Consider the following 26,720-nt stretch of genomic DNA (forward strand, 5'->3'; position numbering starts at 1 on the left):
CAGCGGGCCAACCAACCAAGCAACCAACCTCGACCCATTCAGTCTGTGTGTTTTGTCTGCGTCTGAGCCTTTAAAAATAAACGTCTCGGGGTGGGGCTGGAGGGGTTAAAAGAATGGACACTTTGCAGAAGAGCCATTGGATGGCAGCGGCGCTTGTAGTTCTCGGCTAGCGTGTTTCGGCAATAAAATAAAATGCATGAAAACCTCACAGCTTGCACGGTGGCTCTTTTCTCTCTCGCTCGCTCTCTTCCCGCCCTCTGTGTGACAGTGTGTGCGCGCGTTCGTGTGTGTGTCTGTCTGTCTCCTCGCACTCTGACTGGGCTGGCGGTGAGCTCTTGAGGATGGATCTCGCTGCGGTGCGCTCTGGAGCTGAGCCAGTGTCTCCGAGAGACCGTTAGGAGGGAGATGGGATGTGGTAGCATTGTGAGAGCGCTCCTTGCAGACACAGGGAGGGGAGGGAGGGAGGGAGACGAGAGCGAGAGAAAGGGCTGTGCCTGAATTCTAGAAAACCACAGAGGAGGAAGTCCAGGGAAATGGGTGCTGCTGCTGCCCGTTAGGCCAAAGGCCTGCTTCAACTGGATTTAATGGGGTGCTTTTCTTCCTGGGGACAATCAGGTTGAAATCTGAATTGCTGCTTCTGCTGCTGCTGCTCCTGTTGAGTTGAAAAGAAAAGAAAAGGTAATGTGTGTCTTTGTTTCCAGAAAGGGAAGCCATTGATAATTTGCAGCATTTTTTGAAATTCTGGCTGAAGAAACGCCCCCAATATAGTTGATTTATCCTGTCAAATGGTCTAAAATATGTTTAGAACATAAAATGTCTTAGGCTTTCCATTTTATTTTGAATGTGTAGGTTTATTGGGGCGGGGGATTAAACCAAACAGAAAACACTATGAAGGAGCTAAGGAAAGCCAGCAGTAGAGAGAGACTGGTTGTGTATGTGCTGGGGTTTTGTGGGTGGGGGAGGAAAGGTGTGAGGGATTATTTAAATCCAAACCAGTCTGGATGCTTCTTACTAGGATCTGCTAAAATGGAACTCTTATTTGCATTCCAAATGGCTGCTGCATGTTTAATGCAGAGCTTGAAGCTTGCAAAAGGTGAAACCTCTGGGATATTTTTCTGATTCATTCAGACAATATTCTTTTCTCCTAAGGTGCCACAGGAAAGTTGTTCCACATTCAGTAAATCAATCAGTTTTCCATTCTCTCTGCAGTCACCTCTTTCTCCCTTGCTGCAAATACATCCATATGAGATCGCTTTCCTGATTGTGTTATATTAAGCATGTTTGCTACTAAGTGAGGAAAGCAGAAAAGTAGATTGAAGCATCTATGCAAAATTTCCAAGCGAGACAATTGTTTCTATTAATAGTACTGGCAGCATTTTAATAATACACATACAGGCAAGTGAGTGATCCAGCAACACATGTTCTGAAAAAATCCAGGCTATCAGAAAAACGTGAGTTGTAGAAATGAGCCAGAGTAGCTGAGATATTTTAAAAAACAAAACCCAGAAAGAGGCGTACCCTTGCATTCATGTAAGAGGTTGTGTGTGGGAATATTCTCTTTTCCGCTTCATGGTTAAGTGCAGTGCTGTGATTTTATAAAAGTGCCAATACTGATTTCTGAAGCTGTGGAACCTGACTGTGGTTCATCTTTTTGGCAGCATCACAGGAGTGTAACTCCATTAGCTGTATTGGATTTAATTCATATTCCCACTGAAATAGCTTTTTTGCAGTCAAATGTGTCTCTTGAAATGTGTCATTTCTGTTGTATATACCAGCGGGTGGGCATTTTCCTTCGGACCCCCACTCAAGCACCAAAATGGGTGCTAGGGTGTTGAATTGCATGGAGGATTATTTTTCCTAGACTGCAGGTACAGATGACAGAGGGCCCAAAAGGCTGACTGCTGTATGAATAGCTGACTTCACACTAATTGAACCCATCACTGCTGACCCTGGCAATATTGTTTCAGTGTTGGCAGTTTGTAGCTACTTGTTCTAACCTTTTCTGGCAGAAGTTGCCCGCTCCAGAAAATATGCTGCAGATAATTCATTCTTGTATTAAAGAGTGACACCATTACTGTGCCTCAGCTAATGTTATTCAGGCTAGGATTCCAAAATATTTTAACCCTTTGAGTCCTGTACACAACTGCATTGATGTAAAATGACTTTATTGACTCTGTTGACTATTAAGTGGGCTCAGTAGTAATTTGTTAGGGTTTATTGTATTACGTTAAGCATTTTCTTCTTGAACGCATAATCGCTTTGCATAGTTCCGGAATCAAACTTTCAAATCCAAGAGCAAGGAGAGTCCAGAGTTGGTAGGGGGTCATAACTCAGTTATAAGAGTACTTATTACTACATGCAAAAGACCTTAAGTTCAATCCTTGGCAAGTTCAAAAGATTTCAGGTTGCAAGACTGGGAAAGACCTATGTCTTTGACCTTGGAGACAAGAAAAAAAAACCCTATAAAAGTATAGGGGAGTGGTTTGGGGGGGGGTGTTCGCTTGTTTGCCATCGAGAATCACTTCCAGTTAGAGTGCTAGGTAAGTCTGGCTGGATTTAGATAAACTTGATAAATGCAGTAAAAGGCAGTTTCATGAATGTCCATTGTACCTTAGATAAGGGACGTCTATTTCACTCTAAAGCAGGGAAGCACCACTTCAGTTCTCCAGCTCTCGTTGGGCTATGTGGTCTTTGTGGCTGAGAATGATGGGAGTTGTAGTCCAACAACAGCAGGTGGGCTGAAGTGGTGCATCCCTGCTCTAAAAGGCCATCATATTCTTAGACAGAGGTCATGACAGTAAAATATCCCATTAAATAAGGGGGATCTGGTGATCCGGTTGTTCTTACGTCCTATAGAAGAGAATATATGGCTGATAGGTGCTCCAGAAGTTTTAATGCTGCAGCTACAGAAACTCTAAGGGGTGAAGAATACATTGTTCATAAGCCACTTGATGTACAATATCAAAAGCAGACACTCCCAACTAATATTCTGCCCTTTAAACAGTGGTTTGTATTTGATTAAACAATATGCATAGGATACCCTTGCAGCTCATTAGTTGCTGGATGTCTAACTCTCTATTGCTCCTTTTTTAATTAGAGACAGATGGGTAGAGAAATCAACACCAGTCTGTGTTACTAGAAAGGAATAGCGTGCAAAATGAGAGCACATTCAAAAGGAAGGGTGCATGCTCTTTGTGAACCAGCTTTTGCCACTCAGACTAATAAAGCAGCGCCTTCTTATTTAAGATTGGTTATTTGTGTAACAAGCATGCCCTGATAACAATATGTATCTATGACCATGCAAGGGGCATGTGTTGGAGAATCATGGCAAGTCAGTACTTCCCTATGCCTTGTCTGTTAACAAACATGCACATTCACTTCACACAATATGGGTGTCTTTCACACAGATCCTTTGCACAGAGCTGGTCTTGTGGTAGTGAGCATGACTCATCCACTTAGCTAAGCAGGGTCCACCCTGGTTGCATATGAATGGGAGACTATAAGTGTGAGCACTGTGAGATATTCCCCTTAAGGGATGGAGCCGCTCTGGGAAGAGGATCTAGGTTCCAAGTTCCTTCCCTTGCATCTCCAAGGTAGGGCTGAGAGAGATTTCTGCCTGCAACTTTGGAGAAGCCGCTGCCAGTCTGCGTAGACAATACTGAACTAGATGGACCTAAGATCTGACTCAGTATATGGCAGCATCCTATGTTCCATCCTTATTAAAGATCTCCAGTGAAAGAGAGCCCACCACCCCCTTCAGTAATTGATTCAATTGTCAGATTGCTCTTAATGCTAATAAGTTTCTCCTGATGTTCAACCAAAATATGTTGTCCTGTAACTTAAGTCCATTAGATCTAGTCCTGCTATCTGGGGCAGTAGAGAATGTCGTTGCCCTCTTCTTTGTGATATCCTTCAGCTATTTGAATCATGTGATTCCTCCCCCCTCCAGTCTTCTGTTCTACAGCTAAACATATCCTTTTCCTTCAGCCTTTTCTTATAGGACTTACTTTCCAGACCCCTTGCCATCTTTGTTGCCTTCCTATGAACGCACTCCAATTTGTCTACTTGTTTCTTAAAATGTGGTGCCTAGAGCTGGACACAGTACTCGAGATGAGGTCTGACTAGTGCAGGATAAAGTGGAATTTCTTGTGGCTCTGAAAAAATAGTTCTATTAATACAGCCAAAAATAGAATTAGCCTTTTTTGCCGCTGCATCAAATTGCTGATTCATGTTGAATTTGTGATCAACTGCAGTCCTGAGGTTCTTTTCAGTTGTGTTACTTCAAAGCCAGGTATTCCCCATTCTATACCTGTGCAATTGATTGATTGATTACCTTAGTGGACAACAAGTTCAACATGAGCCAGCACTGGGATGCAATGGCTAAAAAAGCGAATGCAATCTGCATTAAAAGAAACATAGTGACCTGATCATAAGAAGCAATCTTTCCACTCTATTCTGTGCTGGTAAGACCTCATTTGGAATGCTGTGCCCAGTTCTGGGCAATGCATTTTAAGAAGGATGTTGATAGACTAGGATGGGTTCAGAGGAGGGCAATAAAGAGGGTTCAGGGTCTGGAAACCAGGTCCCATGAGGGATGGCTAAAGGAACTGGATATGTTTAGCTTGGAGAAGAGTTGACTAAGGGGGATATGGCAGCTGCCTTCAAATATCTGAAGGACTGTCAAATAGAAGAAGGGGGATGCTGGTCCTCTGTTGCTCCTGAAGGCAGAACAATGGGTTGAAATTACAAGGAAGTAGGTTTAGGCTAGGCATTAAGAAGAATCACCTAAATGTAAGGGCTTTTCATCATCTGAGCAGTCTGCTTTGTGCAGTGGTGGGCTCTCCTTCATTTGAAGGTTTTCAAAAAGACACTGGACAGCCATCTGTCCAGGATGCTGTAGTTGTTCCCTGCACTGAGCAGCTACACTGACTAGAAGAATTCCAAGTTCTAAATTTCTATTATTCATAGCAACCTGGTCCAAATAAAATATATAAACTTAGTCTGGCAGGATTTAATTTTGACATGTTGGCTTCTACTAATCACTACATTATTATAAAGATGCTTACAAACTGGCGTTGTTTTAGTATCTTCCCTAATGTTATTGTTGTTGTTATTTTATTATTATTTTTTACGTTTATATTCTGCTCTCCCGCCAAGGAGCCAGAGCATTTTACAGGGTTATTTTTATCCTCACAACAATCCTTTGAGGTAGGTTAGGCTGAGAGATACATGACTGGCCCAGAGTCATTTAGTGAGCTTCATAGCTGAATGGGGATTTGAACTCAGGTCTTCCCAGTCCTCATCCAACACTCTAACTGACTTGTAATTTCCTGGATGATCTTTGCTCCCCTTTTTGAAAACCGGAACAACATTAGTCTTTCTCCAATTTTATGGCATCACACCATTTCCAGAATTCATCTGGAATCCAGTTCATCTGGTCTTGAAGTAATTTAAGGTAAATAGGTGTTCCTGCGCAACTCTTATCCATCTAGACTGCAGTTTTGATCCCTCGTTATTAATTATGCTTTTGTCAGGATGTACACTTTCCAGTATGGGAGAATATGGAGACAACATAGGAGTTAAGGAGTTCCTCCTCTTCTTTGTTATCTGTTAGAATGTCACCATCAGTGGTCCCTCTAATTTTTTAAATCTCTGTGTGGAATGAGTTTTGTTCTGGGCAGCAGTATCAAGGCAGTGTGTGCACACATGCATTCAGAATGGGGCCTTCCTGATTCAACCTGAGTGGGATCTAAAATGAACTGAGTGGACATCAAAAAACATGTGAGTGCATGCACATGCGCGAACCTTAGAGGGAACAGTGGTCACCATCCTTTCTGAGGAGTGAGATTTACTTCCTCTTATTTCAAATATACCAGAAATGCACTTTTTATTGCCCTCACCAATCTGAGCTCTCTCTAACCTGACACTGTCAACCTAACCTACAGCACTGAGCTACTCATCCGTATTGATGCTTTGCAAGCTGTCTCTCCTTTCATTTCTTATCCCTTTCTCTTTTTTCCAGCTAATCAACAAGTGTTTGGCTCTTTTAGATGACTCCTTCCCCCCCACTTACTGGAGTTGTTCATTACTACACCTGTAGTAATTCCTTCTTCAGGAACTCCCAGTGATCTTTGGCTCCTTTCCCCATCAGTCTATCTAGGCAAGGAATCCTACATAGGACCTCTGAGATCAAGAATTTCTGCATGATATGGTCACTTTTTTCCAAAGATCAACTCCTTCAACTACATAGACCAACTCTTCCCTAGTGGTTAGGAAGGATCAAGTCAAGGAAGAGGAGTTTATTCAGTCCCCTTGTTCTCTCTTCCACCTTCTGAATGAGGAAGCTGTCAGCAAGATATGTTAGGAATTTATTAGAGATAATCTATGCTTAGTGGAGTTTGTCTCCTATCAGTTGAAGTTCCCCATTACTATTAATTTTTGTTTCTTTGAAACATCTGTAATTTGTTTCAGGAAAGCATCATTTACATTTCCTTGGTATGGAGGCTTGCAATAGACTTCTACTACAATGTTACGTTTTCCATTTATTTTTGCCCATTTATTTTATGCTCTATATTGGGCTACCACCCTCACTCTCTTGGATTACTGTGCAGGTATATCCATTCTTGACATACAGTGCTACTCCCTCTCCCTATTTGGTTGGTTGGTTAGTTGGGTTTTTTGTTGTTGTTGTATTTTGCATCTGTTCCTGGGGTGTCAAACTCATTTGGGTGGTGGGTCAGATCTGATTCCAATGAACCTCTGGGGAACTGCACCCGCCTCACACCATCGTCTCACACCCACTTTGTGCCCAGTGCAGGAGCCAGTGGAACGGTGGCCCCACTGTGCATGCACTGTTCACACAAGTAATACCCCGTGCTTGTGATGTCACGCATAAACAGGCTGTGTCCAGGGCTCCGAAGAGCTCTCCATGCAAGTTCTCTGCTCCAGAACTAATTTCCAACCAGCATTTACTGGCTGCCTGCATTATTTCCCTTCTTCTCCCTCCAGAGAGGGAGAGAAAGAGAAATAATGCAGTCAGCCAGCAAATGCTAGCTGGAAATGAGCTCTGGAGAGCTCTGGACACACCCCATTTGCCCCATTTGTGCATGACATCACATGCAAAGGGGGCAAGTTCAGGGCTCCATGAAGCCCATGTGAGCTCCTCAGAGCTCATTTCCAGCCAGAAATGATGTCATGATGTCATGCACATGGGGCGTCTTGCATGGCCCTTTTCATTGGCGGCCCAGGTTCTTTGAACCCTACTGCTCAAGGTCGGCTCTGCCCCTGCTCGCACCATTATCTCAGATCTGCCTTGTGCCACCTTCTCTCTTCCTCTGCTCTCTTTCTTTCACTCTCTTCCTTCCTCCCCTCTGCTCTTCCCCCATCCCTTGCCCTCCACTCACTCATGCAGGGGAAGGCACCTCTTGCTGCCTTTCCTTGCCCTCCACTCACTCGTTCCGTCTTCCTTCTGCCCCACTTTCACCTCCAACCTCTTTCTTCTGTCTTTGTCTTCTTCCTCCACCCTCTTTTTCTCACCCTTTGCCTTTCTTCCTCCCTCTCCCCTCTTCCTCCCTCCCTTGCCCTCCACTCACTTGTTCTGTCTCTGTCCTCTGCTTTGTGTGCTGAAGAGCCACACGGATGCAGAGGGGAGGAGCATGGCAACGCAGGAGAAATGCAAGCTGGCTTAGACGCAACTGGCTTACAGAGAAGCTGGATTTCTGGAAGTTCAGCAGATTGCCGTCCATTCGGGGCGTAACTATAATAGGGCAAGGGGAGACAGTTGTCTGGGGGGGCACTGCCTTGGGGACCCCTCAGAGGCAAGTCACATGACTGACTCCCCCCAGCTGCACACCCGCCCGGGCTTCCTTCAGTTGTATCCATCCTCCAAAATTGATGTGAGTGTTAAGGAGCTACCAGAACAGAATGTCTTTCTCTAGTACCATTAAATGACTTGCATCCTCCACAATTTACAAAACCTTTTAAAAAAAAAATTAGGATGATGTTCTATTGTGGCACATAGGTTACACACACACACACACACACACACACACACACACACACACACACACTTTTGGTTACCACTATTCAGCCTCATTTAATATTTCTTTACTGAGCTTCAGTGGGGGGGGGGGGCGCATTTTAAAATCTTGTCTCTGGGCCAACTCCAACCTTGCATCCATTTGTAACAACATTTAAATAAGTTTAAACATAAATTACATCATTTGGACTAATTTTCTGAATCAACTATACTTCTGAATGTAACATACCAATAATAAATGTATTTTTTTTTAACATAACCTGCTCATCCCCACCCCACCACTTTTCCGTTGGTGGTGCATGCTCTCCAAATGGCCACATGGGGCTGTGGCATTGTTCCCTGCAGCCTCTGTATGGCATTGGCATGCACATGGCCAGCATGCATGTGCCCATGCCACACAGAGGCTGCAGGGAAGAGCGCCATAGCCCCACACAGTCATTTGGAGAGCAGGTGCCACAAGCGGAAAAATGCCACAGTGCCACAAGGCAGGGATGAGCAGGTATGGAGCTCCTTATCTGCATTTTAAGGGAATTTCTCCCCACCCCTTCGAGCCAGTTCAAATACCAGCACCCAAGCTGGTTTGGTGCTTCCCAGAGGAGGTGCCAAACTGGCTCGTGCACATCCCTAGGTTCAACCTACCTTCCCACAGACAACTGAAAAATGCGTGCCCACATGACAGAAACAGCACGGATGAATCTCCATGCTGCTCTCAGCAGTGTGGGTAAACAGAGGCCGGGACCCATCATCCCGACCTTCAGAGATCCTACAATGCACCACCCTAGGTGCCCGACTCTGTGTGTGGCCAGGCTGAAAGCAGCCTGGCTCACACACGAGGAAGTAGTCCTTGTTAAGGGAGTGCTTGCTCCCTTAACCTTGGCTAGCAGGTGGGCTAAAAAGCTGGGCTAGGCAGTGCTCAAAAATTTGGTAGGTCCCCCCCCCTCCGAAAAAACTGGGTTTTCACCATAACTTCAAGATTTCTGGAAATTTTAAATCTTTGTGCCCAGCTCAGCATTGTAAAAAGTGCCAGCTGCACCAGAGCTGCTGTTCGTGATTTCCTAGGCCGTGTCAGGTGCATTGCTAAGAGTATACCTGAGTGAGTTGGTTGTGTCATACAGTGCAAATAGACATGGCATGGAGTTATGTGGCAAGTGGTGTGCTTAGATTAACTCACCAAGTGGAAGTGCACGCCTAAAGTCTTTGCTAGGGTTTCTGAGGTATATTTGCTGCTTTTGGGCATCTTACACTATCATCCGTTTATTACTTGTATATTCATGTCTACATCCTAGTTCAAGGTCACATCCATGAAATTTCCCCTTATAATCCTCACAACAACAGTGTGAAGTAGGTTAGGTTGAGAAGGTATGCCTGATCCAAGGTCACCCTCTGAGTTTCAGGGCTGAGCAAGGATTTGAAACCTCTTTTCCCCAGCCCAAATTGGGCTCTCCACTATATCACACTGAGCAGAGTCTCACGATCAGCCAAAAGCGGGCTGAGGGAGCCAAGCCCGATTTTAGGCGAGTGTGAGAACCACCGGGTTTCCTCAAAGTGGGTAACCCTCTTAGGTAGCCCTCCCCTTAGATGAGGTAAGCGGAGTGAGCGCTCCGCTAACCCCATCTATTTGATCATGTATTGCTGCTGCGCAGCTCCACACCGTGGTAGCACATGAGGAGACCCCTACCAGGAAGCTGAAACAAGCCTCCTGGCCCTGGGGTCTCTCCAGGATGCCCCGCGCAGGCACGTACTTATGCGGGGCATCCTGGAACTTCCAGGGGCCGCGCAGCCCCCGATCCCCGCAGCCCCCACTGGCTTTGTGATGGAGCCAGCAGTCGTGTGGGCGGCCGATCCGGTTGCCCAGGGCTGCCAGCATGCTCGTCTGCGGGCTTAGTCCGCTCTCCCCGCTAACCCCATTCAGGTGAGTCTCACTGATCGTGAGACTCGCCTCATTGGCTCACTATGTGGCGTAGATCCATGAGGACAGCCAAGGCTCCAACATCATCCTGGTTTTGTTTTGTTTTGTTTGTTTTTGACATATCTATAGCTAGTAGACATATATCTAAACACCAGCCATGTGGGTTTTCTTCATATCCTATTCCAGACAAGTGTGGCACTATATGCAGTTAATAGTTGACATGTTCCATGCCAGAAGTGTCAGGGCTTGAATAGTGAGTAATATTAGCACTCCTGTTAATTATAGTTTATGCCTAGTGTGTGAGTGGGAATGAGCTGTTAGCTGAAAGAAAGCATTCCTAACATAACTGAGCTTTTAAACCACATCAGAGCATCTGTGGGTCTATATGCTACAACTGTGGTAACTGTGAATGGCAGGCTGGCAGAAATGCCCTTTGAGAAAACCAGTCTTAATAAATAGAGTCTTCTTTTATTTTTATAGATGTTTTGATGCTGTTGATGTGGTCAGTACTACAGCTCAGCCTAGTCCGTTTTGTGTTTGCAAACAGAAGCATTTTCTGAGAACAGAAAGAGAGTTCTGCTCATTCATGGACTCCCTGTGTGAGTGCAACTCCTTTTTTGTTTTTTTGTTCATGGAAGGAGCGTCCACTGACAGTGCTGCACTGCATGAAAGATCTGGATGCTGCCCATTATTGGCAGTGCTGAAAAATGCATCCCCTTTCAGTTATTTTTTCAACATTCATTGCAAAAATGTTTGCTTGTTCATTTCCATTGACCTCAGTGGCGTCATGATATAGTTGGATAGGCTATGTGGCTATGTTGTTATTTTCATCCTATTCACTGTGTAATACCTGACTGGTATTACCCACATGACCATTCTAAGAAGAAAGAAGCAACAGAAGTCAAAGGAAACAATGGCACTAAACATAATTTTAAAAAGATAAAATTTGAAAAATTAAAATGTCTATTTTGTTGCGCACTCTAGTCAGTATGCAAAAATTGAAACAACTGAGTATTCAGTAATAATTATCCAGTCTGCTTGAAATATTTAACAGTTGTATTGCATGAGCTGCTGTAATGGATGGCAAAGGAAAGCAATCTAGATGTAATGTTTTCAGGATGCATTTGTATAAGCCCTGCCAGCTATACAAAACTGCCTAAACAAGCAAAGAGACAACAGAATCAGCACAATTAAAATCTTCGCAGCAGCATTTTCAATTGGGCTCCCTAAATCTGTAAATCAAACAACTGTTTCATCCTATACCATTATCATGTGCCTGCCCTTTAAAATATAACTGAGCAAGAACATCTTTTCATGTCTTGCCAAGTCCATGATCTTCTAATGAAACTCTGTACTGAAATGTGATAGGTGACCAGATACACAATAAAGATTAACCATTTTTTTACTATTCTTTTTCTATGTAAACTGCTCTAAGAACTTTTTTGTTGTTGAAAAGCAGTATATAAATAATAATACTAACAATGAACCTGTACATACAGTAACTATAATTAGTAAGATTATTTCTTTGGAGAGAGAGAGAGAGAGAGAGAGAGATATTTTTATTTATATATATATATATATATATATATATATATATATATATATATATGTATGTATAAAAATGGCTGATGTTCATCTTCATGCAATATTGATGCTAGCCCTTCCAACAATTGAAGGTTGATCTCCCACCCAAGAAATGAATCACATTATGGGGATGGGGGCAGGGGTAGCCACACTGTTGTCTGCAATTCCTTCCTTCCTTCCTTCCTTCCTTCCTTCCTTCCTTCCTTCCTTCCTTCTTAACAGAACCAAATTACCTCCTTACCTACTTACTCAGGGGCATAGCTATAATTAAGCAAAAGGGTTCAAAGAACACGGGCCCCCAGCTCCTGAGCGCCCTCCAGCTCCATCTCTCCCTATTTTCTTCATTATCTCCCTCACTCTGGGGGGCTGCCAGAGAGAGGGATGAACACGGACCCCCTCTCCCCTAGCTACGCCCCTGTACTTACTTCTTATAACTGTATTACTAATCACAATTTAAAAACAATAACACAGTAACAGAAAAATAGCAGGAAAAACAGAAGCAGAAAAATAACAAAATGAAATATCAGTTGCCTCCCAGGGACCCAAACATTTTTCAGAATACAAAGGTTCTTAGTCTAAATCTAAAAGTCAGGTTGGTTTGTGTAGGCAAGAAGTTGCATATGAAAGCTACTGTGAACTCTCTGCCAACTCCTGCCTCCAGACCCGTCTGCATCCCTAGAGAGCTGCTGCTAGTCAGTACTGACCTAGATGGACCAGTGGTCTGATTTAATATAAGGGGGGGGTGTGTGAGAGAGGGAGGGAGGGAGAGAGGGAGGGAGGGAGGGAGGGAGGAAAATATGAAGATAGCAGACATCCACTGGAAGGGATCTGAAACAGTTTTTATTTATTTTTATTTATTTATTTTTGCATTTTTATACCGCCTTTCGTTAAAATATAGCCCCAAGGCGGTTTACAAAAGTTAAAAACATACAATAAAAACACAATAAAAACAACATGCTAAGAGTATAAAAACATATAAAAACAGGCATAAAACAGTACAACAAATAAAAACACCCAGAAGCAGCAGTAAAAACGATTATGTAAAAGCCTGGGTAAAAAGCCAAGTCTTTACAAGCTTTCTAAAAGCCATGATGGAGTCCGAGGAACGAATGGCCACTGGGAGAGCATTCCAGAGTCTGGGGGCAGCAACAGAGAAGGCCCTGTCCCGAGTGCACGACAGCCGGGCCTCTCTCATTGTCGGCACCCGGAGCAGGGCCCCCTCAGATGTCCTCGTCAAGCGGGCAGCAACCCTTGGGAGCAGGCGGTCCCTCAAATACCCCGGGCCCAAACCGTTTAGGGCTTTAAAGGTCAAAACCAGCACCTTGAATTGGACCCGGAAACGAACCGGTAGCCAGTGCAGCTCTTTCAAAATGGGGGTGATATGTTCCCAATGGGCAGCTCTGGATAAAACCCTCGCTGCCGCGTTTTGCACTAGCTGCAGTTTCCGGATATTCTTCAAGGGCAGCCCCACGTAGAGCACGTTACAGTAATCCAGCCGTGACGTGACTAAGGCGTGGGTAACCGTGGCCAGATCTGCCTTCTCGAGAAAGGGACGCAGCTGGCGCACCAGCCGAAGCCGTGCAAAGGCACCCCTGGCCACCGCCTCCACCTGAGCTTCCAAAAGCAGAGCCGGGTCCAGTAGTACCCCCAAGCTGCGTACTTGCTCCTTCAAGGGGAGTGCAACCCCATCCAGAACTGGTAAAATCTCCTCATCCCGATTGGCTCTCCTACTGACCAACAGTACCTCCGTCTTATCTGGATTCAATTTCAGTTTGTTAGCCCACATCCAACCCATCACGGCCTCCAGCCCCCGGTTCAGGACATCCACTGCCTCCCTAGGATCAGATGACAAGGAGAGATAGAGCTGAGTGTCATCCGCATATTGCTGACAACTCAGTCCAAATCCCCGGATGACCTCTCCCAGCGGCTTCATGTAGATGTTAAACAGCATGGGGGACAAGACCGATCCCTGCGGGACCCCACAGGCCAACGGCCACGGGGCCGAGCAGTAGTCCCCCAGCACCACCTTCTGGACCCTCCCCTCAAGAAAGGACCGGAACCACTGCAACGCAGTGCCTCCGATTCCCATACTCGAGAGGCGGCCCAGAAGGATACCATGGTCGATGGTATCGAACGCTTCCGAGAGGTCCAGCAGAACCAACAGGGACGCACTCCCCCTGTCTAGTTCCCAGCGTAGGTCATCCACTAGAGCGACCAAGGCAGTCTCAGTCCCATACCTGGGGCGGAAGCCAGATTGAAAAGGGTCCAGATAATCCGTATCATCCAAGACCCTCTGCAGCTGGGACGCCACCACACGCTCTGTCACCTTGCCCAAAAAGGGAAGGTTAGACACAGGTCTATAGTTGTCCAGGCTGGAGGAATCAAGGGAGGGCTTTTTTAATAGAGGTCTTACCACCACCTCCTTAAGGCCTGATGGCATCCTGCCCTCCCTTAATGAAGCATTAACGATCACCTCCAGCCATCTGCCTGTCCCCTCCCTGGCAGCTTTTATTAGCCATGAAGGGCAAGGGTCAAGAGCGCACGAAGTCGCCCGCACACTGCCCAGGATCTTGTCCACATCCTCAGGCCACACCAACCGAAAAGAATCCAACACAACGGGACCAGATGGTACCAAAGGCACGTCTGCCGGAACTGCCAAAACTCTGGAGTCCAGGTCAGCACGGATGCAAGCGACTTTATCTGCAAAGTGACAGGCAAACCGATCACAAAGAGCTGTAGATGGCTCCTCCCCCATTGTCCGGGGGGATGTGTGGAGCAATGTTTTCACCACACGAAACAGCTCTGTTTGCCTACACTGAGCAGATGCAATGGAGGCGGAGAAAAAATGTTTCTTCGCCGCCCCCACCACCACGGCGTAGTTGGGACCATGGTTTTATTATTTCATGCATTTATATGTCGACTGCTATCAAAAATTAGAGTAATGATAATACCATGGTGTACTTTGTTTCTTTTTAAAGAGCTCAGCATCTGAAATCGGAGAGGTTTTTGAATGAAACTCAGATTCTCATTGTAAAGTAAATATCAAGTATCCCTCCCAAAAAAGCACTAACGTATCTTCAACAGCCAGACATACAGAAGAATTTGCAGTCCTGCATTAAAAGAGCTAAGGTATTTTGTTTCTCAGAGTACAGATATAAGCTAGAAAAAACAAACAATTTCCAGGCCACACCATAAGGACAGTTTTTAAAAATTATGTATTTATTATTTATTTATTACATTTATAAACCACCCCATCCAAAGGCTCTGGGCGGTGTACAACAAATTTAAAAAGACATAAAATCACACACCATCTAAGACAAAGAACAATTTAAAAACCATTTAAAACCATTTAAAACTAATTAAAATATTTTAAAAAACAATTTCAAAACCTTGGAAGGCCAGGCCAAACAAGTGTGTTTTTAGTGCTCTCTTAAAGGCCAACAGCAAGCCTAAACTGCAGCTATCTGCCAGGAATGTATTCCATAGGCCTGGAGCAGCTACAGAAAAGGCCCGGTTCCAAGTCGCCACCAGATGTACCGGTGGTAACTGGACATGGACCTCTCCAGATGACCTCAACAAGCAATGGGATCATACCGAAGAAGGTGCTCTCAAAGTTTGCAGTATCTGGATGGGCATGGAGAACCTGATTTGGCAAAAGTGCAGGACTAATAGCTTTAAAGTAACAGCCTTAGGCATTTGTTTTAACAGTAGGCCCAAGCTTAACTGCTTTGCCAAATCTAGGCTTGTGAACAGTCAGGATTGTGGAATGGGAAGAGGGAATAGCAAGCTCCTTTAAGTGCAGGAATGAGGTGTTGATGTTTGTTTAAAGACCTGCTTGTTTTTTACTGTTTGCCATACAACCACATCTAACCTACTGTATGTTTGTTTGCACACTGAAAACTTCAGAATCCAGATTTGTAAATATTTGAACACATTTCAGCAAGGGCTACACAGAGCTGAACACCTGCTGCCAAAAACAGACTTTCTGTGGTGAATGATCTTTTAAGTTCTGCTTAAAAGAGCCTTGAAAAGTAAACCCTCCTGTATTTGCTGCCTGTATATCTAAAACACGGGAGAGTTGCCAAGCAGCTGGTGGGCCACTGTGTCTTGCTGATGACCTGTGTTTGATTTGAAGAGTCACAAGCTGTACCGGTCTGCTTGAAGAGCATTTACAGCATGATGCTTGGCCATCCTGTGACTTTTCACATTCCCCATTCTTTGCTGCTGCTAGAAGCAACATAATGGCTGAGCTTAACATTCTGTGCTTCTAACAGTCCAGTTCTGTGCAGAATTGGATGCACCTAAGCCCACTGATTTCAGTGTGCATAAGCAGGCCTGCCTCTGCAGAGGCTTAGGTTGTTGATGTTATGTTCACGATCACGACCGGGATCGCATATCATCCAGGGGCCATCTCCAGTGTTGTACTGGAGGGGATTGGAATGTATGCTCCAGCCTTTAGCTTCTCTAATCCTAGCACACAAAATTTCTCAACTACCACTAGAGTTCCCTCTATGGCAGCTGTAGAGCTCTCCTTATGCATGGTTGCCCAACTAGTTCAGTTCCCTAGCTCCTTAGGAAAGAGCAATTTCAGCATCTGCATGCATGGTCCAGTCATGGATTTCCCATGTAATGTGCAGTTTGGCCCTTAGATAGCACAAGCTGTGTTCTTTTGTGGGAGTAGGAGACTCCAAAAGAAGGCTGGGGTTTGGTAAAGTGTTGAAAATGTCAAGTTATAAATATTGGAAATAGCCTCTTTTCAAGCAAACATAAGGTAAGAATTAAGTAAGGAGGAAAAGGAAAGGGGGTGGTCTGGTTCTCTTTAAAAATACCTACATATACTCTGAAAAGCCGTGTGTGATATTAAACAGCACAGCAGCCGTTATGTGGCATGACAGCCAGAATATGCAAAGGGGGAAAGTATCAGGTTAATCTTTTAAAAATGGAAAGACCTTTTGGGACAAGAATTCTCAAATTGTGGTGTGTATACCACTGGTGCTGAAGTCTGCTGTGATCAGTCTGAGAAGAGGTGTTTGATGTTTGATACATTATTACAATCAAAAGTGAAAAATGTTGTAGCTGGCAACTTGTGAGTATTGTAATATATTTCAAAGCTGAAAACTCCTGGTACTGGCATGCCACCATGACAACTTTATTGAATATTTGCAGTCAGTGCCAGTTCACATAGTCATCTCACAGTGGGCAAGTCGGAGTGGAGAGAATGTGGTTTGAGAGAATATGATTGCTCCAGCACAGATCTTGATTCCAATTTTACCTTATTTCTTCAAGCTTCTGAAAATGATCTGAGCAGTATCAAGGAAAAATTGGTGGGCTTCAGTTATGAATGCCCTTGCGTGGCTCTGGAGAAGTGACTGAATCTCAGCCCCGCTTGCTTCAAAAGGTGGTTTTTATGCTGTTGATCTCCTTGGAGGAACAGTGGTATAAAAATATATTAAATTGATGAAATGTATTCACTGATTCCCACCTCAAAAAACTCATTGTGTGTGGTAGGGGCAGAGGGGAATAGGCCTTCAGTCGGCACCTGCACATTAGACTGGCTAACAGGGAGGTGATGCCTTTCCCTCCAGTCAAACAGGGACTCAGTGCTCCCACTGGCTTAGATGGAGGGGGAGAGTAGCAGGAGAAAATCAGATGCATCTGGTGGAGAAAGCATGACACAGTGAGGAAGGAGCCAAGCCCAGTTTTGCACACTCATGTGAACCACCGGGATTGGGCCCGATCCCAGCGGCTACATGGCAGCAAACCCGCCTGTGAAGCCTCCCTCTTAAATGAGGTTAAGGGAGTAAGCGCTCCCTTAACTTCAGGGTTTTTAAAATCGTGGCTGGCACACTCGGTGGGGGAGATCCAAATAATGCACTGTGCACTTGTGCGGTGCATTATTGGGGGGCGGGGTGAGGCACAGCGGCACATCCTGGCACCCAACCCCAAGAGCTGCAGTGGGAGCCACTGCTCGTCTGCGTGGGCAATCTGCCTACCCGGGGACTTTGAGGAGATTCTCTGCACGGAAGGTAGGTTGAACCTGCCTTCCCCACAGTCCACCCATGAGCTCTTCTCACGGATTGTGAGAAGAGCTCTAGTATTTTTCTTGCGCCTTTTCTCCAGGGACATGGCTTTCATAGGCGATTGTTGGCATGTTTGTGGATGACTGTCCAGGACTAGCTAAAGTCAGTATCAAGTCCTTTTGTGATTTAGGTTCTGTATGTCAGTTATAGTTTGTTCCTCAAAGTGAAAGCCTGTTTGTTTCAATGGAATTTGCACTGGTGGAATCTGAAACTGATATAGTAGAGAACAAAAAGACGTGATTATTAGAAAGCTGCATTTTCCTTCAGCTTCAGCTGAGCAAAGCATACATGTGCTTGTTGGCAGAATGTTCATTCTTCAAAGATGTTAATTTCTTCATTGTGGAGGATTCTTGTCTGGATTCTTGTCTCTTTCTACCAAATATTTTATAATTAAGCAGATATGGTAGTGGTAAATTACACTGTGAACAGAACTTGTTAGAGGATATCTCATTACTAGATCATCTTTTGAAGAGATTAAAACATGAGGGAGTGTATGAAAGAGTTTCAACTCTTATTTTTTAATTTCTGTAATCATAATTTTCTATTTTATTTGGAAAGAAGCATTAGTTCTTAGATTCTGACTGTCTCTCAGACATAAAGAAATATAGAGTGCCTTTTAAAAATTACTTGGCTGTCTATTGTTGAAATTCGAGTTTGAGTCCTGTTAAAATCAAGCCTTTGCTATTTTGAATACAGATTAATTGAGGCCTGTTTGCTCAAACAGCTCATCCCATGGTAAAATTGCTCCTGAGATATACAACTATTGAGAGCAGGTGGGGGATTGCTTGGTTGAATGTTCCTCATGTTAAAAGTCTCTGCAGGGAGATAACTAAATATCAGGGATAAAGGTCTAGCACAGCCTTTATCCCTGATGTGCTAATTTTTTATGTGCATTGATTTTATTAGCCTACTTTACTTAAGGAAAGTAAGCTTATGAGATCACCCAGCACTCTTTGAGAGCATTGTTAAAGAGTACTGGTCCCAGTATAGATCCCTGGGGGACCCCACTTCTTAATTCCCTCAATTGTGAAAACTGTCCATTTATTTCTGCCCTCTGTTTCCTGCCCTTAATCAGTTACCAATCTACACATGAACCTATGTCCTTATCCCTTGACTGCTAAGTTTATTCAAGAGCCTTTGGTGGGGAACTTTGTCAAAAGCTTTTTGGAAGTCCAAGTATACTGTGTCAACCAGATCACCTTTATCCACCTGCCTGTTGACACTCTCAAAGAACTCCAACAGGTTTGTGAGTCAAGACTTGCCCTTGCGGAAGCCATTCTAGTTCTCCTTCAGCAAGGCTGGTTCTAGGGATGTGCATGGAACCACGGTCCGGTGGTCCAGCACTGCTGTGGGGGGCTCTTTAAGGGCAGGGGAGGGTGTACTTACCCCCCCACACACCATGTTTCCCCCACCAGCGCCTTCATTCAGTAAAGCTTTTGGGGCGGCAGGATACCTCCCTGCCGCCCCTTCCCCCAGTCGTCGGCAAAAGGCTTCACAAAGCCTTTTGCGCATGCGCGCATCGCGCGCTCGTCACGTCTCTGCGACGCACGCACGCATGTGACACGGAGAAGTGACGTGCGTGCGCGACATGCGCATGCGCAAAAGGCGGCATGCGCATGCGCAAAATGACTGGGGGAAGGGGCGGCAGGGAGGTATCCTGCCGCCCCAAAAGCTTTACTGAACGAAGGCGGCGGTGGGGGAAACGCGGTGGGGGGGTAAGTACACCCTCCCCCGCCCTTAAAGAGCCCCCCACAGCAGTGCCGGACCGCCCTCAAGTCCGAACCGGTTCGGAGGCCTTCAAAATGGCCTCCAGACCAGTCCGGGCTCATTCCTAGCCGGTTCTTCTATATGTTTAACAATTCTGTCCTTAAGTATGCTTTCCATTAATTTACCAGGCACAGGACTTTAGCTAACCAGCCTGTAGTTTCCTGGATTCCCCCTGGATCCCTTTTTGAAAATCAGAGTTATATTAACTACTTTCCAATCCTCTGGTACAGCCTGACTGTAGGGACAAGTTGCATATTTTTGCTAGGAGAGCAGCAATTTCACATTTGAGTTCCTTCAGAACTCTTGCGTGGATGCCATCTGGCCCTGACAATTGGTAAATTTTTAGTTTTTCAGGACAGTTTAGAATATCCTCTCTTGTCACCTCAAATTGGCCCAGTTCTTCAGCCTCCAAGCCTGAGAAGCTTATTTCTGGAGTGAGTACATGGTCGGTATCCTCCGCTGTGAAGACAGATGTAAAGAACTCATTCAGTTTCTATGCAGTCTCCTTATCCTCCTTAACAATCCCTTTCATGCCCTCATCATCTAAGGGTCCAACTGCCTCCCTGGCAAGTTTAATGCTTCTGATATATTTAAAGAGGTTTTTGTTATTCCCCTTGACACTTCTAGCTATATGCTCCTCAAACACTCTTTTTGCATCCTTTATTGTCTCCTTGTGTTTTCTCTGCCAGAGTTTATGTACCTTCCTGTTCTCTTCATTTGGGCAGGACTTCCACTTTCTGAAGCAAGTCTCCGTCCCTTATATAGCTTCCTTGACTACTTGTTAGCTGTGCTGGTGTCCTCCTGAATGTGGTGGTACCTTTCCTCCTTCTTGGTATACTTTCCAACTGAGTTTCTATTAATGTGGTTTTAAATAAGCTCCATGCTATCTGGAGTGATTTGACCCTCCTGACTTTCCCTTTCAGCTTTCTTTTTACCAGTTCCCTCATTTTTGAGAAGTTTCCACTTCTGAAGTCCAACACATCTGTGTTGGACTTCCTTGGCAGTGCTCCACTTTCATATAAGCTGAATTGGATCACACTATGGTGTGATCCACCAACTTCACTGTTCCCCAGTGATTCTGCAATTCTGACATCTCTCACAAGGCCCTGGGCACCACTCAGGATAAAATCTGAGGTTGCTTTCTCTCTGGTTGGTTCCATGACAAACTGTTCTAGGGCTCAGTCATTTAGCATGTCTAGAAATTTGGCCTCTCTGTCAATACCTGAACGTGAATTTGCCTAGTCTGTGTGAGGATAATTGAAGTCACCCATTATTACAGCTCTGTCTCTCTCTGATGCCTCTCTGATTTGCTTCTCCAACTCCTGGTCACTCTTTTAGCATAACTGAAAGAAATATAAGCCTCATTCCGATGTTCATCTCAAAGGACAGTGTACTCACATATTCCGTCCCATGCAGAAATGGAATTTCCACCCCACCTGCGTGTGAATTATTTTGTTCACTCCTTCGCTCATGGCAGTCACACTTATAGCCTTCATCTGCTGTTGTGAAGGCTGTAAGCGTGATGGCGTGTGCTTCCATGAGCAGGAGACTCATGCGTCTGGGTCTTTCAGTCACAGAAGCACCCGCCATCATGCTTACAGGGGCTGCCGCTTCAGATAAAGTCTGTAAGCATGACTGCTGCAGGAGGGGGAGTGAGTGAAATGATTGACAAATTGGCAGAGCATTCCATTTCCCCGTTGGACGGGGCACACAATTACACCATCCTTTGAGATGCACGTCTGTATGAGGCTATTGTGATGAGAACATTCATCAATTAATGAACATCTCTGGTACTAATGGTTTTAAATCTAAGCATATGTCTGTTTTTTTTAATTACTTGGAACCAAACATGAATGAACAAAAATGAAAACTGAAGGAGGTGAGATTTCCTATATGTTATACTCTCATTATTCCAGTTTATTGTGTGAATACACTGAATCTCCTGGAGTTGTAGAATTGGAACATCCTGCCTCCATGCCAAGGTTTGAAGTGATATTAATACTTCGTTTGCTACTTTTTGAATGGCCTTTCAAAGCACTTCCAATACATTATCTCAGTAGTCTTCACAACAGTTTTTAGAAAGCGTGTCAAATCATGGCGTTTTGCCCAGGCTTTTATATAATTGTCTCCACTGCTGCTTCTTGTGTTTTGTACTGTTTTTATGCTTGTGTTTTAATTTTTTTTAAAAAAATCAGATTTTAAAAATATTTTTTAGCTCAGTAGTTTAATATATCTTTTTTGTAGTTGTGTTTTTAAATTTTGTTGTGAGCCACCTTGGGATTTTCTTAACAAAAGGCGGGGTATAAATTTTACAATAAATAAAATAAAATAAGCAGCCACTGTCAGGTAAATCAGTATCATCTCCATACTGAAGACAGCAGGCACAGAGCCTGACCGCTGGCAGCCCATGTGCGGCCACGGCCCCGCTGACCCCACATCTGACATCAGACATGGGGGCTAGTCACACCCGCTAGGGATGTGCACGGAACCACAGAAGCGTGGTCAGGCACTGGGGGGAGTGTCTCCTTAAGGGGGGCAGTAGTACTTACCCCCCCCCCCGCCGCTCTTCCCCCTCCGGCGCTGGTGCTTCTAAAAATGTTCTCGGGGCGGCAGAGTTCCTTCCTGCCGCCCCTGCCCCCATGGTTGTCTCTGTAAGCCTTAAACTACGAAGAGCTGGCAGCGCGCATGCGCCCTTCGCGGCACGCGCTCGTCTCCACTGCTGGCGCGCGCCCGCAGAGTGACATATGTGGCGCGCACACGCCAGCAGTGGAGACAAGCGCGCGCCGCCAGTTCTTCGTAGTTTAAGGCTTACAGAGACAACGACGGGGGCAGGGGCGGCAGGGAGGAACTCTGCCACCCCAAGAACATTTTTAGAAGCACCAGTGCCGGAGGGGGAAGAGCAGAGGGGGGGTAAGTACTACTGCCCCCCCTTAAAGAGACACTCCCCCGCCCTTCCAAACCGCTGGACCGCCGGAATTCCGGACCAGTCCGTGCACACCACTAACACCTGCTCGTCTGATGTCAGAAATTGGGGAGTGGTCTGGCTCCCGAACGGAGCCTCGAGGAGCTAAATTAAGGCTGCTGCTGCTTTCACAGTGCAGCCAGGAGCGGCTCTTCCCTGCCTTAGCAAGGAAGAGCTGCGAACACAGCGCCAGCCTTTTAACTCCTGAAGGGGCCGTGTGGCCCCTTCACGAGCTACTTAAGCTGGCGCTGCATTAGCAGGGAAGAGCCTCTCCTGGCTGCGCTATGAATGCAGTGCCAGCCTGAGTTTAGCCCCCGCTCGGGAGCTAAACCAGCACCCCCGCATCTGATGTCAGACGCGGGGGTGTTGGGGCCGTGAGGCACAACCCCTGATTGGGCGCGGCCCAGGTTCTTTGAACCTGTTGGCCCAATGGTGGCTCCGCCCTTGGAAGACAGAGAGCTAAGACTAAGACTGCTTAGTAAGTTTATGGCTGAGGAAAGATTTGAATGAGGGACTTCGTACATCACAGTCCACACATTTTTTGGGATTGTGCCCACCCAGATTTACCTGGATTTCAGCTTTCATTTAAAAAGAGGGGGGGAGCTAGGCTCTAGCCCATGTAGAAGTGGAGTTATGGAGCAAAACATGCAGTCACTATTCTGCTCAAAAATTATTTTCAAGCCAATTTACATAATATGCAAATTAGGCACACAGATTTGGAAAGCCGGAATATGGCAACCCTAGCCTCCAGGGACCATCTCTGATGCCGTATTTGCAACTGCAGTATGGCTTTTGGAATGATTCTCATTGAATACATACCCCCATTTTCACTGAAATGTACCTCATGGGCAGATGCATCCTGGCAGTGCCAAAAGGGCACTGGCCATTTGGGAACTAATTGGATAGCATTTGGGGGAAATATATTTCATTCATTTGCTGCAACTGACCTGATGGTTACGTTACAGATGGAGAAAAGGAGGTGATAAAGTAATTAAATTTTGTTCAGTCCCTTTTAATATAGGTCAGCATCAGAGATTATTCTGTTCATTTCTTTGAAGGTTTCCCTTTCAAAGGTTTCCCCTTCTCCCTTCTGGCTTAAAGGGGACACTATACTAGTCCCCTTAACTCATGTTTGGAGTTGCAGACAAAATGCCTAGGTCAGGCACTAAACTCCCAAGATGGTTAGTGGAGCAGTGAAACACAATTACCCTTTTCTCTGTGTGATCCTTAGCTGAGAAATCCACTGGGTAAATATTTGGGCCAGCAGTCTGTAAATGAGATTTAAAGCTATAGACTGATGTCAGAGGTAACTACAAAATCCTTTCTTAATGCAAACAGGCCAAGATCTGGTAGTTGCCAAGTAACTTCCTTTAAAAGGAATTTCCTTTCTGCCTGCTGAATGAATGCCATGTGTGGGTCATTGGAGGTCCCAAAGAGAGTGAGATAATGTTGATAAGATGTATCCAATACATAAAATCAAATGTGGGGTGTGGGGGGGGGACACCTGTCCTGTATTTGCTGAACATATACATATGTTTCTCTGTGAAGGCTATATTGAAGCTTTTATAGCCAAGCAGAGAATTTTCAAAAGGTTCAGTGTGATTCAAGAGAAAGGTCTATTTCACACAAAATACTTTGTCTAAAAAAATTAAAATATTAGTTCAGGAATAACATGCATATTGTTCTTTGTGAAGTCTAGAATGCACATTTGTTTTGCCACCAGCACATGCATGGGAAAGTTTGTTGTTTTGTTTGTTTATTAAACCTATAATTCTTTTGGATGATCCATATCTAGCAGTTGTGGCTTTATTAGGGAGTTTGCATTTTCATAACCTAATGGGGACAGATATTCCATTGGAAGACCACACGTACAAAGCTTTTCAATAATTAATCTTGTCTAATCAGAGGGGTATTCATCTTCTGATACCAAGGGGGCTAATCCAGTTTGGGCCTCTCAAAATTTAAAAATATCTATCCACAAACATTTCCCCATTCTTGGAAGACATGTCTCTAACTATGAAATAACATTGGACACACAACACGGAGTTGCAAAGATAGACCTAAGAATCTTGAACTGTACCCACTTCAAAGCCACAAATCTGAGAACCATACAATAACTGTAACTATACAGGAGAACCTCTATATTTATGGGAGTTCCGTTCTTCGCAATGACCGCAGATATGGAAACCACGAATACTGAGTCATTGGGGCAATGGGATTACAGAGATTAGGTTCCTGGAGGCCTGAAAATTGCCCCCAAAATGCAAAAGAGGAGTTAAAGGGGCAAAATAAAGTGCCCTACCATGCTCTGCAGGCCCCCAGTAATCCAGCAATGCTTCCCCGAAATCAGAAATTATCCATTTTTAAACCTTTTCCAGTGGTTTTTCACTAGGTTTTTAAAAAACTAAATGAGCCTAAAAATGTTTCCCACACTCAAAATGGTGGCCAGAAATTACCTCCAAGGTCATTTCTGGCCACCCCCGACCCACGGATATGTGAGTTTAATCCCTTTTTTGATATCCCCCCCCCCATATATGCTGAGGTTGGGTGTCCATTACCCGACCGCGGAGGATCACCTGAGGGATTTGGGGACAGGAGGCACTGTTTTATAGTGTTTCTGCTTTTATATGTTGGGTAGAATTTAGATGGTGGCACTTGGTGACAGTTGCTCTTCAAAATGGGAGCTACAGTATAGTGTCCCTCAGGGCTCCATTCTGTCACCAATGCTTTTTAACATTTACATGAAACCACTGGGTGAGGTCATCGTGATTTGGTGCTTTGTGTTATCAATATACTGACAATACGCAAAGTTAAGACAACCCATAGTGGGGGCCTGTTGCATCCCTTTCCCCATGTTTATAGGGTTCATCAGATGCCCCAGCAAATTGCACCTAAAGTAGGTGCCCCTATAAAGATTTTAAATTAGTAAAAGTAATTGTCATAGAATTTGCCAATTTATTCCATAACTAGCTTAACCCACGCAGAGCATCTGCATGCTAGTACCTGATTTCCCTCCACCCTCACCTGAGCCGCACTCCTGCTGCTCCTCCTCCATCTGGTTGCTTCCATCCTCCTCACCCCTCTTGGTCACTCCTCCATCCCTTTATTCCATCCCCCTCACCCCTCTTGGTCATGCCTGCAGCGTTGCTGGTGCCTATTGGCCAAGCTGCAGCCCCCTATCCTCAGAGATCTCCCCACCCTCACCCTCACGCCACTCCTGCTCCTCCCCACAGGAGCAGCAGCAGTGGTTGACCAGGCCCTTCCTTGCTGCCACCACCCTCAGCTCATTCCCCTCAGGCCACTGACAGGCTTGTGCCCATCCCTCATCCTTCCTTCTTCCTCTCTTCCCCTCCCTTCTTTTTCTCTCTCCGCCACTCACTCTTCCCTTCTGTCTTTCTTCACATTCCTTCTTTTTTCCCTTTCTCTCTTTCTCTCTCCCTTCTTGAGTTAACAGATCTTGTTCATCTTGTTTTCTCATCTAATTCACACAACGGCAGCCTCCTTATCCTGAAGGGGCTCTTTCCTCCCTCACGACCCCTCTCTTCACACTATCCTTAGATAGATAGATAGATAGATAGATTCCTCTCCTCTACAATCAAGAACATCTTCTGACCAGTAACAATTGCATTCCAACTGTCCTTAAATATCACAGGTTCCTCCTCCCTATCTGTATATTGAATCCCCACTGCCCAATCGCCATGGTGCTTCTGCTCTCACAGGCTCCTCCTCCCTATCTGCATGTGGAATCTCCACTGACCAATCGCCATGGTGCTTCTGCTTGCAAACTCTCACAAGAGCTGCCACACATAGGATTAGCCACGGGTACGCCTTAGAGAATTATATATATAGAAGATATATCATGTGGGATAAAATAAAAAGCTGCCTTAAAATCACTAAAGATAGCATACAATACTCCCCTCAGCTTGTTTTTATATTTGTTCACTAAATGTCACAAACCAAACCTTGATTTGGATTCAAACTCCACAATTACTGCAGTGTATCGGAGTACAATCGGAGGTGTCCAGTGACTCCTCTTATGTGGTTAGGCTGGATCAGTTTCAGTTTGTGACTCGTGAGGATGTGGACAAGCTGCTTGGAGTGATGTGGCCTACCACCTCTTCTCTCAACCCTTGCCTGACGTGGCTAATACTCATCTGGCAGGGAGGTTGTCATAGAAGGCCTGGTAGAGATCATAAATGCTTCTCTGAGGGAGGGCCAGATGCCTTCTTGTCTTGAGGAGGCAATTATTAGACCACTTCCGAAGAAACCTGCCCTGGATTCCTCCGAGTTGAGCAACTATAGGCCTGTCTCCAACCGTCCGTGGCTGGGCAAGGTAATTGAGAGGGTGGTGGCCTCCCAACTCCAGATAGTCTTGGATGA

The 26,720-nt window shown here is 45.1% G+C and overlaps 1 protein-coding gene across 10 annotated transcripts in view; it reads left to right on the forward strand.

Moving 5' to 3' along the window:
* Positions 1–26,720, forward strand: part of FRMD4A (FERM domain containing 4A) — a 614,972-nt gene that overhangs the window by 360,847 nt on the left and 227,405 nt on the right. Inside the window, exon 1 of one of the 10 annotated variants that reach the window (XM_053257647.1) lies at positions 456–678. The exons of the other annotated variants lie outside the window; for them this stretch is intronic. The gene's annotated coding sequence lies outside the window, so the exon portion shown is untranslated. Of the gene's footprint in view, positions 1–455; positions 679–26,720 lie in introns of those variants that run through there. 10 annotated transcript variants of the gene reach the window in all.

This window comes from Hemicordylus capensis, chromosome 5 (genome assembly GCF_027244095.1).
Source record: "Hemicordylus capensis ecotype Gifberg chromosome 5, rHemCap1.1.pri, whole genome shotgun sequence".
Classification (NCBI taxonomy): Eukaryota; Metazoa; Chordata; class Lepidosauria; order Squamata; family Cordylidae; genus Hemicordylus; species Hemicordylus capensis.